We start from the raw sequence: 14,430 nt of genomic DNA, 5'->3' as shown, positions 1-14,430 counted from the left end.
GAGGGTGCCCAGGCCTTCAATACGTGTAATATATCTCTGATGCTTTGCAGGTATTGATAATGACAAGAAAAATGGTTCGATTCTATCATTTTCCAGGATTTCAATGAATGGCTGTGTATGTGTAGACTAGACTAGACTAGACTAGACTAGACTAGACTAGACTAGACTAGACTAGACTAGACTAGACTAGACTAGACTAGACTAGACTAGACTAGACTAGACTAGACTAGACTAGACTAGACTAGACTAGACTAGACTAGACTAGACTAGACTAGACTAGACTAGACTAGACTAGACTAGACTAGACTAGACTAGACTAGACTAGACTAGACTAGACTAGACTAGACTAGACTAGACTAGACTAGACTAGACTAGACTAGACTAGACTAGACTAGACTAGACTAGACTAGACTAGACTAGACTAGACTAGACTAGACTAGACTAGACTAGACTAGACTAGACTAGACTAGACTAGACTAGACTAGACTAGACTAGACTAGACTAGACTAGACTAGACTAGACTAGACTAGACTAGACTAGACTAGACTAGACTAGACTAGACTAGACTAGACTAGACTAGACTAGACTAGACTAGACTAGACTAGACTAGACTAGACTAGACTAGACTAGACTAGACTAGACTAGACTAGACTAGACTAGACTAGACTAGACTAGACTAGACTAGACTAGACTAGACTAGACTAGACTAGACTAGACTAGACTAGACTAGACTAGACTAGACTAGACTAGACTAGACTAGACTAGACTAGACTAGACTAGACTAGACTAGACTAGACTAGACTAGACTAGACTAGACTAGACTAGACTAGACTAGACTAGACTAGACTAGACTAGACTAGACTAGACTAGACTAGACTAGACTAGACTAGACTAGACTAGACTAGACTAGACTAGACTAGACTAGACTAGACTAGACTAGACTAGACTAGACTAGACTAGACTAGACTAGACTAGACTAGACTAGACTAGACTAGACTAGACTAGACTAGACTAGACTAGACTAGACTAGACTAGACTAGACTAGACTAGACTAGACTAGACTAGACTAGACTAGACTGCTTTTGAATTTTCGATGCTTCTTCAATGCTTCTTCAACATAAAATCTCCAAAATTTGATATTTTATAGTTCGATAATGTATTAAACTCAATGATGTTCGAAATCTTTTCTGTTGCAGTGTCTTGAATTGACATGTCGTTCATCGGAATGCTTGCACTCAGATATCTCAAACTCGCACCGACAGTGACAGTTACCGCACAGTCCACCTTGTTCAACATCCAGAAAGCAGCCGACAACCCAAGTAACAATTCAGAATCATTAATAAGCATGCCAGTTTAACAAATGTTCTACAATAGTGCCGATAGTTGAACAAAATTATGTGTTTATCAAAGTGACGAATAAACATTTCAATCAGTGAAAACAACACTTTTGTTCAACATGTAACTGGTAATTGAATAACTAGTCGAACAGAAGTGTAAAGAAAGTTGGTTAAGTATTTATGTTCATTGCTTAATAGCGTTGCAATGATGCTTGAAAACAAGCTGCTTCCAATACATTAGAAGCCGTTATTCCACATATGATTTACGGTGGAATAAGTAGTTGAAGCGTAGTTTAACAACAGTAGCTTCAATATTTTGTTCAGCTGCTGGTTAGTAGTGTTATAGTAACCCTCATTTGTTCTTGTTCGCCATGTTATCATTTGTAAACATGGTTGCTAATTATAAGTCGCAGCTGCTCAGGAAAAAAAGATGTCCTGTGATATTTAAAATAAGAGCCTTGCAGCAACAAATAATCATATTACACTTTGAAAACATCAGTACTAACCTTATATTCTAAACTGGGCAGCGAAACCAGCGAGCCCTGAAAACCTCGCTGAAAACGGCAGCTGAAGCAGCTGCGACTACTGGCATCGACGAGGAGTTCTCCCATCGGTTCAATCCTTCACCATGTATCGATCTTCAAATCGAATCAATCTCGACCGGGAACAGGATCCATTTAATACCGGGATGATTTCACTCGAGTGATAGGCATTTTTTCCCGACACATAATAAAAGTAACACAAACTACGCACAGCTCACTTGTTTGGGTGTTCGAAACCAAAAAATTGTTAGAAGAGCCGCTATGTTTACAAAATATGTATGTTAGCTATACAAATGAACTGTTAAGCTTTTGTAGCGCTGCAGATGAACAAAGCTTCCTGAAAAGTTTAAAAACATGAGCAAGTGTTGCGGTAATGATTATTCAAACATCGATCAGTTTCAATGTTGATTTGGACAATTAGTCGATTAAAAAACTTAAGCGATGTTTAAGCAACGCATGAACGGTAACGTATTTGATTCAATATTTAAATATTACTTCAAATCTTCCGATTCATGTGATCCGGATTGGAGAAGCGCAGATGCAGACGACAGTGACGGAGTAGGTCCCAGGTTCGAGTCTTGTCATTATTGTGAGTCGTTCCATAAAAAAGTAATTTAAAATGCGTTGCTATTTATATGTCATATGAAACTGTATCAATTTGAATACACATGTAAAAATGAACAAAAATAATACATTTTTGCTAATTTATTGGTCCAGAAATAATGAACAAACGTTTATGAAACATTTTTGTAGCATTAATTCAATCAAACCTATAAATAGAAATGGTCCCTTATGTTTTGATTGTATTGTAGTGGAATAATTGCCATAGAAAGCTTTTTATTATGACCTAAGCAGCTAGTTGCACGACGAGTGTCTACGACCTGTATTAGACGATTGTACAAAAAAGCATCACATATCATTGTTTAATAAACGTTGAAGAAAAGTTCCTGACATATTTGTAAACAATTAATGGTTTGCACGTTGAACAATAGCTGCACAACCGAGGTACGACCATTGAATAAACATAAAATTCACAATGCCTATAGAACGGTAGTAGTTGAACAGATTCTCCATTTCTGGGCTAACAAGAGTTTAACAACAGTTTAATTTAAACTAAACCAAATATAATACAACTTATGGTTTAATAATACTGCTTTGAGAAACATTTCTTAAATGAATAATTGTTTCTTGGGAAGTCACCCCATATACACAAAACGTCTTTTTCAGTAACGATGGCAGCCCTCCGGCCTCCACGGTGGGTCGTCGCAGAGAGGGAGAACCAAACGGAACTCCCACTCACCGCGAAGCAATGCGAATGCGAAGGAAGTCGTCGCACGAAGCCCCCCAAAGTGTATGCATCTACACTTCTTCCAATCTACTTCCCGTTCATTTGCTATTCACTTGATTGAAATTGATTATCTGGAAATTGAATCACTTTCATCGAATTCCATTGCCGCGGAGTATTATCGTTATCGCTAGCCCACTCATCACTGTAATAACTGTGGAAAATTACGTTGGCTTCATATCTGAGAAATAACTCAGCTGTGTGATTTCCCCGATGATTGACTGTAAAGGAATTATGCTGAAAATTTTCATCGAATGAAAAACAGAGACATTGTAATCACCATCCCGTTAGCCATTCACCAAACAATCACAATCTTATCAGTACTATCACTCTTCGGCTCACCACAAGTTAAAATCCACCATTCAACCTCGAATTTCCAATTTTCACGCCATTAAATCCACGGAGAAAAAACGCGCCCATCCCGCAACTGATCCGGGTTTGTCCTTGTCCGTTTCCGCGTGTTGAAGCCTTTCCGCGACACCGACTCGGGTCAAGTTCTCTGCTCGGACTGAGGAAAATTCTGTCAATGGACGACATTTTTATGTAATCGGATTTTCCAGGACCGAAGCCAGAAGCAGAGGCGGGAGCGAGCGAGCGGAAGACGTGACGATTGCGAGGGACCAAACCAGGAGCGACAACAAACAGGGAACTCGCACTCACCACCATACCTACGGATACCAACACGCAGGACACGCTGTTGGTTGGTTCGCATGTTTGGGAGAGCAGAAGTTACTGCCAGGCTCCCGACTCATGTGTTGAATGGATGCATGTAAACAGAAGCGAACGCATGGTTGATTGTTGCGAAATGGGGTGTGGGAACATTTACAGTTTTCCTTCCAGTAATGAGGAAGTGTGACTCGCAATAAATTTCTTACAAAACAAGAAGACAAGAAGACAAGAAGACAAGAAGACAAGAAGACAAGAAGACAAGAAGACAAGAAGACAAGAAGACAAGAAGACAAGAAGACAAGAAGACAAGAAGACAAGAAGACAAGAAGACAAGAAGACAAGAAGACAAGAAGACAAGAAGACAAGAAGACAAGAAGACAAGAAGACAAGAAGACAAGAAGACAAGAAGACAAGAAGACAAGAAGACAAGAAGACAAGAAGACAAGAAGACAAGAAGACAAGAAGACAAGAAGACAAGAAGACAAGAAGACAAGAAGACAAGAAGACAAGAAGACAAGAAGACAAGAAGACAAGAAGACAAGAAGACAAGAAGACAAGAAGACAAGAAGACAAGAAGACAAGAAGACAAGAAGACAAGAAGACAAGAAGACAAGAAGACAAGAAGACAAGAAGACAAGAAGACAAGAATGAATGAATGAATGAATGAATGAATGAATGAATGAATGAATGAATGAATGAATGAATGAATGAATGAATGAATGAATGAATGAATGAATGAATGAATGAATGAATGAATGAATGAATGAATGAATGAATGAATGAATGAATGAATGAATGAATGAATGAATGAATGAATGAATGAATGAATGAATGAATGAATGAATGAATGAATGAATGAATGAATGAATGAATGAATGAATGAATGAATGAATGAATGAATGAATGAATGAATGAATGAATGAATGAATGAATGAATGAATGAATGAATGAATGAATGAATGAATGAATGAATGAATGAATGAATGAATGAATGAATGAATGAATGAATGAATGAATGAATGAATGAATGAATGAATGAATGAATGAATGAATGAATGAATGAATGAATGAATGAATGAATGAATGAATGAATGAATGAATGAATGAATGAATGAATGAATGAATGAATGAATGAATGAATGAATGAATGAATGAATGAATGAATGAATGAATGAATGAATGAATGAATGAATGAATGAATGAATGAATGAATGAATGAATGAATGAATGAATGAATGAATGAATGAACACAGCGCATTGCACCCGGTATTGTTCGTGCAGTTGAAAACCGGAATTTTTTACTCGCGAAAATCGATTTTTCTCCTAAACGGTGTGTCGGACGTGCGTCGGGCACTGTACGTTGAATAGAGGGCCATATCCGCTGTCCACCGCACAACGTCCGACGTTACAATGAAAAACAAGAGAACCCTAACTTCAGTATTTTTAAACTCACATTTAAGTTCTTTTTTGCATCCCGTTGTAGTAGATGAGCATCACAATGAAGAAATGTTTAAAATAAAACTTACCAACTAATGGTGCGAACTGAATAATAATTATTATTACGGGGGAGAAATCATTCGCGATTGGATCAAAACAAAACAGGCAAAATTTGACGTTTCTCACTGACTGCGGACTGCCGTCAGAGCAGCATTGAGCGATCATGAATTTTCAGTCGATCATCTAATATTGCATGCAATGGTTAGAAAGCTCGTCCAATGTTTAGAAAGCTGATTAAGGTGAAACGCTTTAAGAGCTTTTCGAACAAAGTGGTTACACTTAGTTGCGTTGTTAAAAAGATGGATAGCGAGTTCGACTTACAGATGTGTGTGCGTGAGAGGACGGTTGGTAGGTTCGAGGGTGCCGTTCTGAGATCATTCAGAAAACGAAGTTCAGAGCTGACGGACGCCATTTTATCGCTCATTTAATTTGCGTTTTAATTTTCTATTTTGCGGTCGGAAAATGGATGCGGGAAGTTACCACAATGGCGCAGCAAATGCTTCCACAGGGTGAGTATTTTGAAAATAGTGAAAAAGCGATTGAAAAGTGTGTTTCGAAACCGTTGAAAAGGAGGAAAAACAGTGAACTGCTAGGGGCAAGTGAACCGAAAAATGTGGCTCTAAACGTGGTAGTAAGAAGGCTGGAAAAGAATTACCAGTAGGCTTGCTATGGCACATTTCAAAAACAGCTCAAACGTGGTAGTAAGGAGACTGGAAAAGACTTACCAGTAGGCTTGCTATGACACAGTTAATTGAAAAAAAAAAAAAGAAAGAGAATGTATATTTTACGTGCAATATTTCAAAAAAAAAAAAAAAAAAATACAAATGAAACAAGCAAAAAAAAAAGGTGGTAGTAAGGAGGCTGGAAAAAAAAACATACCAGTAGGCTTACTATGACACTGCTTCTGAATGCACGAGATTATTTCAAAACGGTAGTAAGAAGGCTTGAAAAAAACATAAATGAAAAAAATATTAGTAAAAGAAAATGTGGTAGTAAGTAGGCTGGGAAAATCTAGTAGGCTTACTATGACACATCTTCCAGATGAGCGATACCTTGAAAAGCTTCAGTTAATTTCAAAAAAAGCATTTCTGTTTATTTTTAGGAAAAAGTTCGCTAAGAAGCGTAAGCAAGAAACCGAGTTGCCGGAACCAGAAGTGGAAACGAATTCTGCAAAAATCGATCTTGTGAAGAAAAACAGAAAAACGTCTGCGGAACATGGAGTCCCTAAGAAAAAACAGAAGGAGAAGCAAGTCAATGTTCGAGAATTCAAACTTATGGCCAGTGAACTGGAAGCGGAAAGATCACGTTCCGATGAGCTTCGGAAAGAATTGGAAAAAGTTCGAATGGAGAAACAGCAACTCGAATCTGCGGCAACGGTCGCGCCTGATGTTGACCCAAGTGTCAGTGACTTCAGTGAAAATTTTCGTCCACACAGCACTCAGCGAGAAAAATCAACGTCTGAAGAGTCCCGGTTCATGTCTTCGATCAACCAATTGTCCGTTTCATCAGTAAATGTTCCAGAGTGTAAGCCGATTGGTGAAGACGGAGAGATACAACGCCATGCATTTGAACAGTGGAAGAACTTGTTGGTGGATTCGATGCAGCTGGCTGGAATATCTGATGAAGCTACCCAATTCATGATATTCAAGGTAAAAGCGGGCAGCCGATTGCTGGACATTTTCAGAAATGCCAAGTCGGACGAAAATGCTCCAGATTCGGTGTCTAAGCCATTCTCGAATGCTATGTACCGACTGAATACTTATTTCGGATCGGGATCAGATTTGATGCTACAACGACGGAAACTGGCTCTCATGGTTCAAAAGCCAGGAGAGCCTGACTCGGCTTATATAACCCGAGTTGCAACTACAGCTCGGCTGTGCGATTACGGCGAGGACAGGGAATCCGAAGCTATGTTGGGAACTATTGCCGACCACGCTCGATGCAAGGAGGTTCGTATGGCTGCACTTAAGATACTGCACCGCAAGGGATCTTTCACCGACCTTATTGACAAGGTACGCGAAATTGAGTGCATTCGCCTAAGTGAGCAGTTTTTCAAGGAACGACACGAGCCAAAGGAGCAAGCATCATTGGCACCTGTCAGCGCCGATTTTCCGAGAAACGAACGACAATACCGTGGACAGAACTTCAACAGCCCTAATCTCTACCATGGTGATAGGTATGGAGGCTTCGCAGCTCGCCAATATTCTCGGCCACCCGGAAATCAACGATTTTTCAGAAATGGGAAGTCACCGTATGCACAGTACAATAATCAGCGACCTTCAACGACAATGCAATACAGCAATCAACGACCTTCAACGAACGCCAGATGCTGGAGGTGTACAAGCGTGTTCCATGGTCCATCTGCTTGTCATGCCATTGACAAAGTATGCAGAAACTGCGGTCGCGAGGGCCACATCAAAGTTGCGTGCAAGACGAGAACCCACACAGAAGCGAAATTCGAGCCAGAATATGGGGCATCTACGTCCGCGGGTCCACCGCGTAATATCGCGACCATTCAAAAACAGGAGGAAGAGGTATCAGCGGAAAACGTAAGTGATGAAACTGAAAAATGAGTTTTTCATGAGAATCTCGTCGAATTACATACATTTGGATTGAAGTTCTTGAGTTACATAAGATTGTTTTTGAAATATTGATTGTCTGAAGAATAAAACTCTCTAAAAAAAGAAAAAAAGTAGAACAAAATCCAAGATTAGGAAAAAAAAAAGAGAAAACACCACTTATTTAGTAATAATATCTTCTGGCAGGTATCATCACATGCAACGCATGGAAATAAAACGATTAGCGAGATCACTGCAACATTACACCCGACGGATGAAGGCATCATAGAAGCTACCGTAGCAGGAATGCCGTGCAAATTCCTCATTGACTCAGGCGCTCAAGTCAATACGCTCACGGAGAGCTTGTTTCGCGTAATGGTTTCCGATCCAAAGTACAGCGACGGGGTACTCAACGTACAAGAAAAGTCGGACCGGCCTCTGAAAGCGTATGCTTCGGCGGGAGAAATTGAGGTACTTGCAACCTTCGAAGCGTACCTTTTCATCTCCATAGATAGACCGATATACTTGGAGAAGTTCTACGTTGTAAGAGAGTTGAGGTCACTACTGAGCCGGTCAACGGCAACAAGGTATAGCGTTCTTCTGTTGGGAATTAAGGTACCAGTAATGGTGAATGCAGTTTCTACGGTGTCGTTTCTAACGGGTGAAATAGCTGCGGTGACCATGAATGATTCCTTTCCGAAATTCAACATACCACCGGTGAAAATTTCGTACAACAAGTCAGTACCACCATGCAGAAACATTTATCTCAGCATACCCCAGGCCGTCAAACCGTTGGTAGAAGAACGTCTCCAACAATTAGTCAGTTCCAACATCATTGAAAACGTAACGCAGGACATGGACACCTCGTTTTGTTCCTCCATGATCGTGGTTCCAAAGGGCAAGCACGATATACGCCTTGTGATAGATTTAAGAGGACCTAATCAGTACATTTATCGTACACCATTTAGTATGCCAACACTGGAGAGCATTGTCGCAAACTTGAACGGAGCTAAGTATTTTTCTACAATCGACCTTAGCAATGCATTTTTCCATGTGGAGCTCGATGCAGAATCACGCCACTTAACAAACTTCTTTACCGAGTTCGGCATGTTCCGTTGTGTGCGACTACCATTTGGCTTGTGCAATGCTCCGGACTTGTTTCAGGAGATATTGCAGAGACAAATTCTTGGTGGATGCAAAGGAGTTGAAAATTATCTCGACGATGTACTGGTTCATGGAAGAACGAAAGAGGAACACGACGCCAATTTGGCAGCAGTACTAGCCAGACTGAAGGAGCACAACGTGAAGCTAAACGAATCAAAATGCGTGTTTGGAAGCCAATCCGTTGAGTTCCTGGGGTTTGTTCTTACTCCTGACGGGTGGCAGATCGATGACGAGAAGTTGACAGCTATAAAAGGTTTCAGAAGGCCGGAGAACCGGGGAGAAGTAAAAAGCTTCCTCGGCTTAGTGACATTCATCGACCGCTTCATAATTAACCGTGCAGATAAAACCGAAAAGCTAAGAGCACTGGCAAATGCTGAGGATTTTTATTGGACTGAGGAGGAGGAACAAGAATTTCGTTTTTTACAAGATGGTGCTCTGAATACTGTGAAGACGCTCGGATACTACAGTCCTACAGATGCTATCGAACTGTATGTAGATGCCTCGCCTATTGGCTTAGGAGCGGTTTTGGTGCAATTTGACCAAGCTGGTGTGCCGAGGGTTATAGCTTGCGCTTCGAAGTCATTAACCTCTACAGAGAAAAAATACCCCCACACACATAAGGAATCATTAGCCGTTGTGTGGGGTGTGGAACGATTTTCGTCGTATCTGCTAAGCCGCAGCTTCACCATAAGAACTGACGCAGAGGCAAATGAATATATTTTCGGAGGTACCCATCGCGTAGGCAGACGGGCTGTAGCACGAGCGGATACGTGGGCCCTCCGGTTGCAGCCATACGATTTTGTGATAAGAAGAGTTCCGGGAGAGTCTAATGTGGCCGATGCACTCTCAAGGCTGATAGATAAATCGCAAAAGGCAGTTCCGTTCGAGGAGGAAGACGATAATCATTTTCTGTTCGCGATTGACACAGGTAATTAAATTTTGTATTTTAGGTTGCTTTCAAATTTAGTTTCAAATTCAAAAAAAATCTACCTAGGTTCGTTGAATGTGACGTGGGAGGAGATTGAACTCAACTCAGAGGGTGACAATGAGCTACAACTGTTGCGTGCTGCCATCGATAACGATTCTTGGCCACCGGAGCTTCGGAAATTCGAAGCTCAAAAGAAATATCTTCGCACACTAGGATGTCTCATTTTCAAGGAAACCCGAGTCATCTTACCACATGGTCTGCGTCAACGTGTCATGCAGACAGCTCATGGTGGCCACATCGGCGAAGTCGCTATGAAACGCATCTTGAGGGAATATTTCTGGTGGCCAAGAATGTCCTCTGATGTGGAATGCTTCGTTCGAAAGTGTGAAACATGTCTCCGGCTTGCTAGGAAGAACCCGCCTGTTCCACTTTGTAGCAGAGAATTGCCAGAAGGTCCTTGGCAAATCCTTCAAATTGACTTCCTCAGCGTCCCCGGATTTGGATCTGGCGAATTCCTGGTGGTCGTCGATACCTACTCGCGGTACATTTCAGTGGTTGAAATGAAGCTGATGGATGCAGAAAATACCAACGCGGCACTGTGTGAGGTATTTCAACGATGGGGCTGTCCACTCATTCTTCAGAGTGATAACGGCCCTCCGTTCCAGGGCGCACCATTCATCAAGTTCTGGGAAGACAAAGGCGTTAAAGTGCGTAAATCGGTCCCACTAAGTCCTCAATCAAATGGGGCCGTAGAACGCCAGAACCAGGGCATCACGAAAGCACTTGCAGCGTCGAAAATTGAGGGGACCAACTGGAGGCGTGCTCTTCAGCTATACGTCTATAACCATAACAATTTGGTTCCACATTCAAGACTCCTAGTAACGCCATTCGAACTGATGTGTGGGTGGAAATTCCGCGGGCATTTCCCATGTCTGTGGGAAAACACTTGCAAGCGACTAGATCGGGCCGATGTACGCGAAAAGGATGCTGAATCGAAATTAATCAGCAAAAGCGATGCAGATTCAGCAAGAGGAGCTAAACATTCCGACATCAAAATTGGTGACACGGTCTTACTGGCTCAAGCCCGGAAGTCTAAGACTGATCCACTTTTCTCACAAGATCACTTCAAAGTTGTAGCTAGAGATGGTCCAAAAGTTGTGGTGATTAGTAGAAATGGAATCCAGTACGCTCGCAATGTACAAGACGTCAAAAAAGTTGATGCGACTACGGGTGCAGATGAATCACCGGCTGGGGAAAACGTTTCTTCAAGTGCAGCTCCTTCAAGTGATGCTGAAGGTCGTGTTAGAAACACTGGAAACGACGATACATCAACCGGATCTGATGCAGCAGTGGACCATCAACCATGTCGGAACAAAGGACTGCGCAGACGAGAAATCATCAAGAAGCCCAGCAGATACGATGACAAATTTGTTTATTCCGTGTTTGAGTAGCAGAAGAGTTTTTCGCTATTAGAGTAGAGATGGAAAAGAATGTAGTAGATGAGCATCACAATGAAGAAATGTTTAAAATAAAACTTACCAACTAATGGTGCGAACTGAATAATAATTATTATTACGGGGGAGAAATCATTCGCGATTGGATCAAAACAAAACAGGCAAAATTTGACGTTTCTCACTGACTGCGGACTGCCGTCAGAGCAGCATTGAGCGATCATGAATTTTCAGTCGATCATCTAATATTGCATGCAATGGTTAGAAAGCTCGTCCAATGTTTAGAAAGCTGATTAAGGTGAAACGCTTTAAGAGCTTTTCGAACAAAGTGGTTACACTTAGTTGCGTTGTTAAAAAGATGGATAGCGAGTTCGACTTACAGATGTGTGTGCGTGAGAGGACGGTTGGTAGGTTCGAGGGTGCCGTTCTGAGATCATTCAGAAAACGAAGTTCAGAGCTGACGGACGCCATTTTATCGCTCATTTAATTTGCGTTTTAATTTTCTATTTTGCGGTCGGAAAATGGATGCGGGAAGTTACCACACCCGTTTCATTCGCTCTTTTTATTGTTGTCAAAGAGTGAAGAGCAAAACAACCCAACTTTGAGAGTTCGATGCGGGAACCCAAAATTGAGTTAGCGATATAGTACCGAAAGTTGAGTAATTTTAACTGAAGGTTGAGTAACAAGAACGACGATAGGTACTTTGGCCGTATACGCCTAAATGCAATGTACCAAGCTCAACATCGACTCTCTCAACACAAAATTGGCTTCCCGCACGCAACTTCGAAGTCGGGTGGAATGAACTCACTTTTGGGTACTTTCGTTTCCCCGTGTAGGTTTCACGTATAGATTTTGAGAAAATTCCATTGTCGTGTGTGGGGAAACTTCGGGTTTCAACCGCGACGACAATACAGAAAAAAATGTCGTTAGTCGAAAAGTGTCGCTATCCTCATACGCGTCAACTTTAGAGTCAGTCTAGTTAGAGTCTGGCGGACTGTCACTTTCTATCGGAGCCAATCGAGCATGACGTCACGGTGTAGCATTTATCGGTGAGGACACTATGACGTCATGCTCGATTGGCTCCGACCGGTACAAGAAGACGTGGAGCGCAGCGAGCTAGGTGGGTCGACCAAGTGGAGGACGATCTGCGGACCCTACGCAGAGTGCGGAACTGGAGACAAACAGCCATGGACCGAGTGGAATGGAGGCGGCTACTGTGTACAGCAGAGGCCACCCCGGCCTTAGCCTGACCGGTAAGTAACGGTAAGTCGATTGGCTCTGGTCGAAAGTGACAGTTCGCCAGACTCTAATTATAGGGACTCTAGTCAACTTGTGTCGTAGTTGGAGGAAAGGGGGGGGGGGGAACGAAACTCTTCAAAATTGAACATTTTTTTCGGCTAAATGCACTAGTGCTCACGTGAAAATGCTTGATTTGGATGAACAGCATCGATTTTGAAAGTATTTTATTGTTATTCAGAGGCCTTGCCCCTCAACTACGTCACAAGTTGGCGCGTATGCCTATCCTATAGGTCCTATCTATATATAGATTTGGAGAAGAATTGGGTGTCACGTTCGAGTTTCAACCGCGACTACAATAAAGGTCATTCAAACATGACGTCCCTATTCGAGGATAGGGTGCTACTCTATGACACGGACGAGGGCGGTGGTCACCACAGGCGGGTGTGAGATCAACTCCAAGCGCTCATTGATGCCACTCGGAGTCATGATTGATGATAAGCTGAACTTTGGTAGCCACGTGGAATATGCTTGCAAGAGGGCGAGCATGGCGATTGCGGCATTATCGAAGATAATGTCAAATAGCTCGGCAATTGTCTCGAGTAAGCGTAGACTTCTCGCGACAGCAGCGGTCTCCATACTACGGTATGGTGCCGCTGCATGGTCGAGCGCGCTAGAGGTCAGGCGAAGGCGAAACGTAGAGCGGCTCGAAAGTACACACAGGTTGATGGGCCTTAGGGTCATCAGCGCATTGTTGAAAGGATGTGTACGGGGGAGGACAAGATGGAATGTGTACGGGGGAGGACAAGATGGATGCCGTTTCTTCCTCGGTATGTATTTCGAATCGTCCTTGAACAACGGAGAAAATGGCGAGCCGAACAACAGCTAGTTGAGTTGGCTCCCCCTCCCCATCCAGGAGCTTAAGCCCAACGGGTAGTCTATGTACCAGCCAGGGCCCGAGCCTCCGGGGCAGAGCGAACAACTTAGGGTTCATTCACAAATATCATAACGCCAAAATTGGTCTATTTTGACACCCACCCACCCCTTCGTAACACTGTTTGTATGGGGAGAAAAATTATTTGTTCGAGCTGTAACACCACGATGGACACCCACCCACCCCCTCGAGCGTTATGACATTTGTGAACAAGCCCTTAAGGCGGTAAATCTATGGTAGCAGGTGGAACGCTTACCATTAGAGTGTACTCATAGACGAGTGCACCGATGAACTGAATTCATCGCGGTCCGAGAATTTTGACACTAGAGCGGGGTCATTCCCAATCAGCAGGCCCGGATTAAGGATTGTGAAGGTCCCTCGGAGGTACAAATGTGATGAGCAATACAGTTTTTCTTTGTTTTTTTAACAGTTCTTGAACCAAAATTGGTTTTTGTAGGGGCCCCTAAAATGTGGGGGCCCGGGGCCCTGCCGCCCCCCCCCCCCCCCCCCCCCCTTAGATCCGGCCCTGCCAATCAGAATTGTTCAAAAAGTGTGACACTACATGTATTAGGCATATGAAAAAGCGTGACAGAGGGTGGAGGAGATGTCTGAAATGCCCAAAAAATTATGGACGTCATATTTGAATCGTTCCTAAATTAATTTTCAATTTGAAAATCAGCCACGCGACTTTTTATTTTTACAAGCGTTGTTTTTCTCCGTGCTATTTACGAATGCGTCCCGATTCGGATAATTTTCGGCCAAAACTTCC

General features: G+C 42.4%; 1 protein-coding gene across 16 annotated transcripts in view; it reads right to left on the bottom strand.

The window, feature by feature from the left end:
- The window catches only part of LOC109408315 (solute carrier family 35 member F3), a 277,247-nt gene extending 273,258 nt beyond the window's left edge, over nt 1-3,989 (bottom strand). For 5 of the 16 annotated variants that reach the window (XR_009996547.1, XR_009996546.1, XR_009996545.1 and 2 more), the window contains exon 1: nt 3,567-3,989. The gene's annotated coding sequence lies outside the window, so the exon portion shown is untranslated. Of the gene's footprint in view, nt 1-1,843; nt 3,080-3,179; nt 3,462-3,504 lie in introns of those variants that run through there. The other 11 variants (XR_009996550.1, XR_009996549.1, XR_009996551.1 and 8 more) reach the window with 6 other exon arrangements.
- Between the last annotated feature and the right edge of the window lie 10,441 nt (nt 3,990-14,430).

The sequence above is a fragment of the Aedes albopictus genome, chromosome 1 (genome assembly GCF_035046485.1).
Source record: "Aedes albopictus strain Foshan chromosome 1, AalbF5, whole genome shotgun sequence".
Taxonomy (NCBI): domain Eukaryota; kingdom Metazoa; phylum Arthropoda; class Insecta; order Diptera; family Culicidae; genus Aedes; species Aedes albopictus.
Note: the sequence above shows the minus strand (reverse complement) of the source record. Positions and strands in the feature narration are given on the sequence as shown.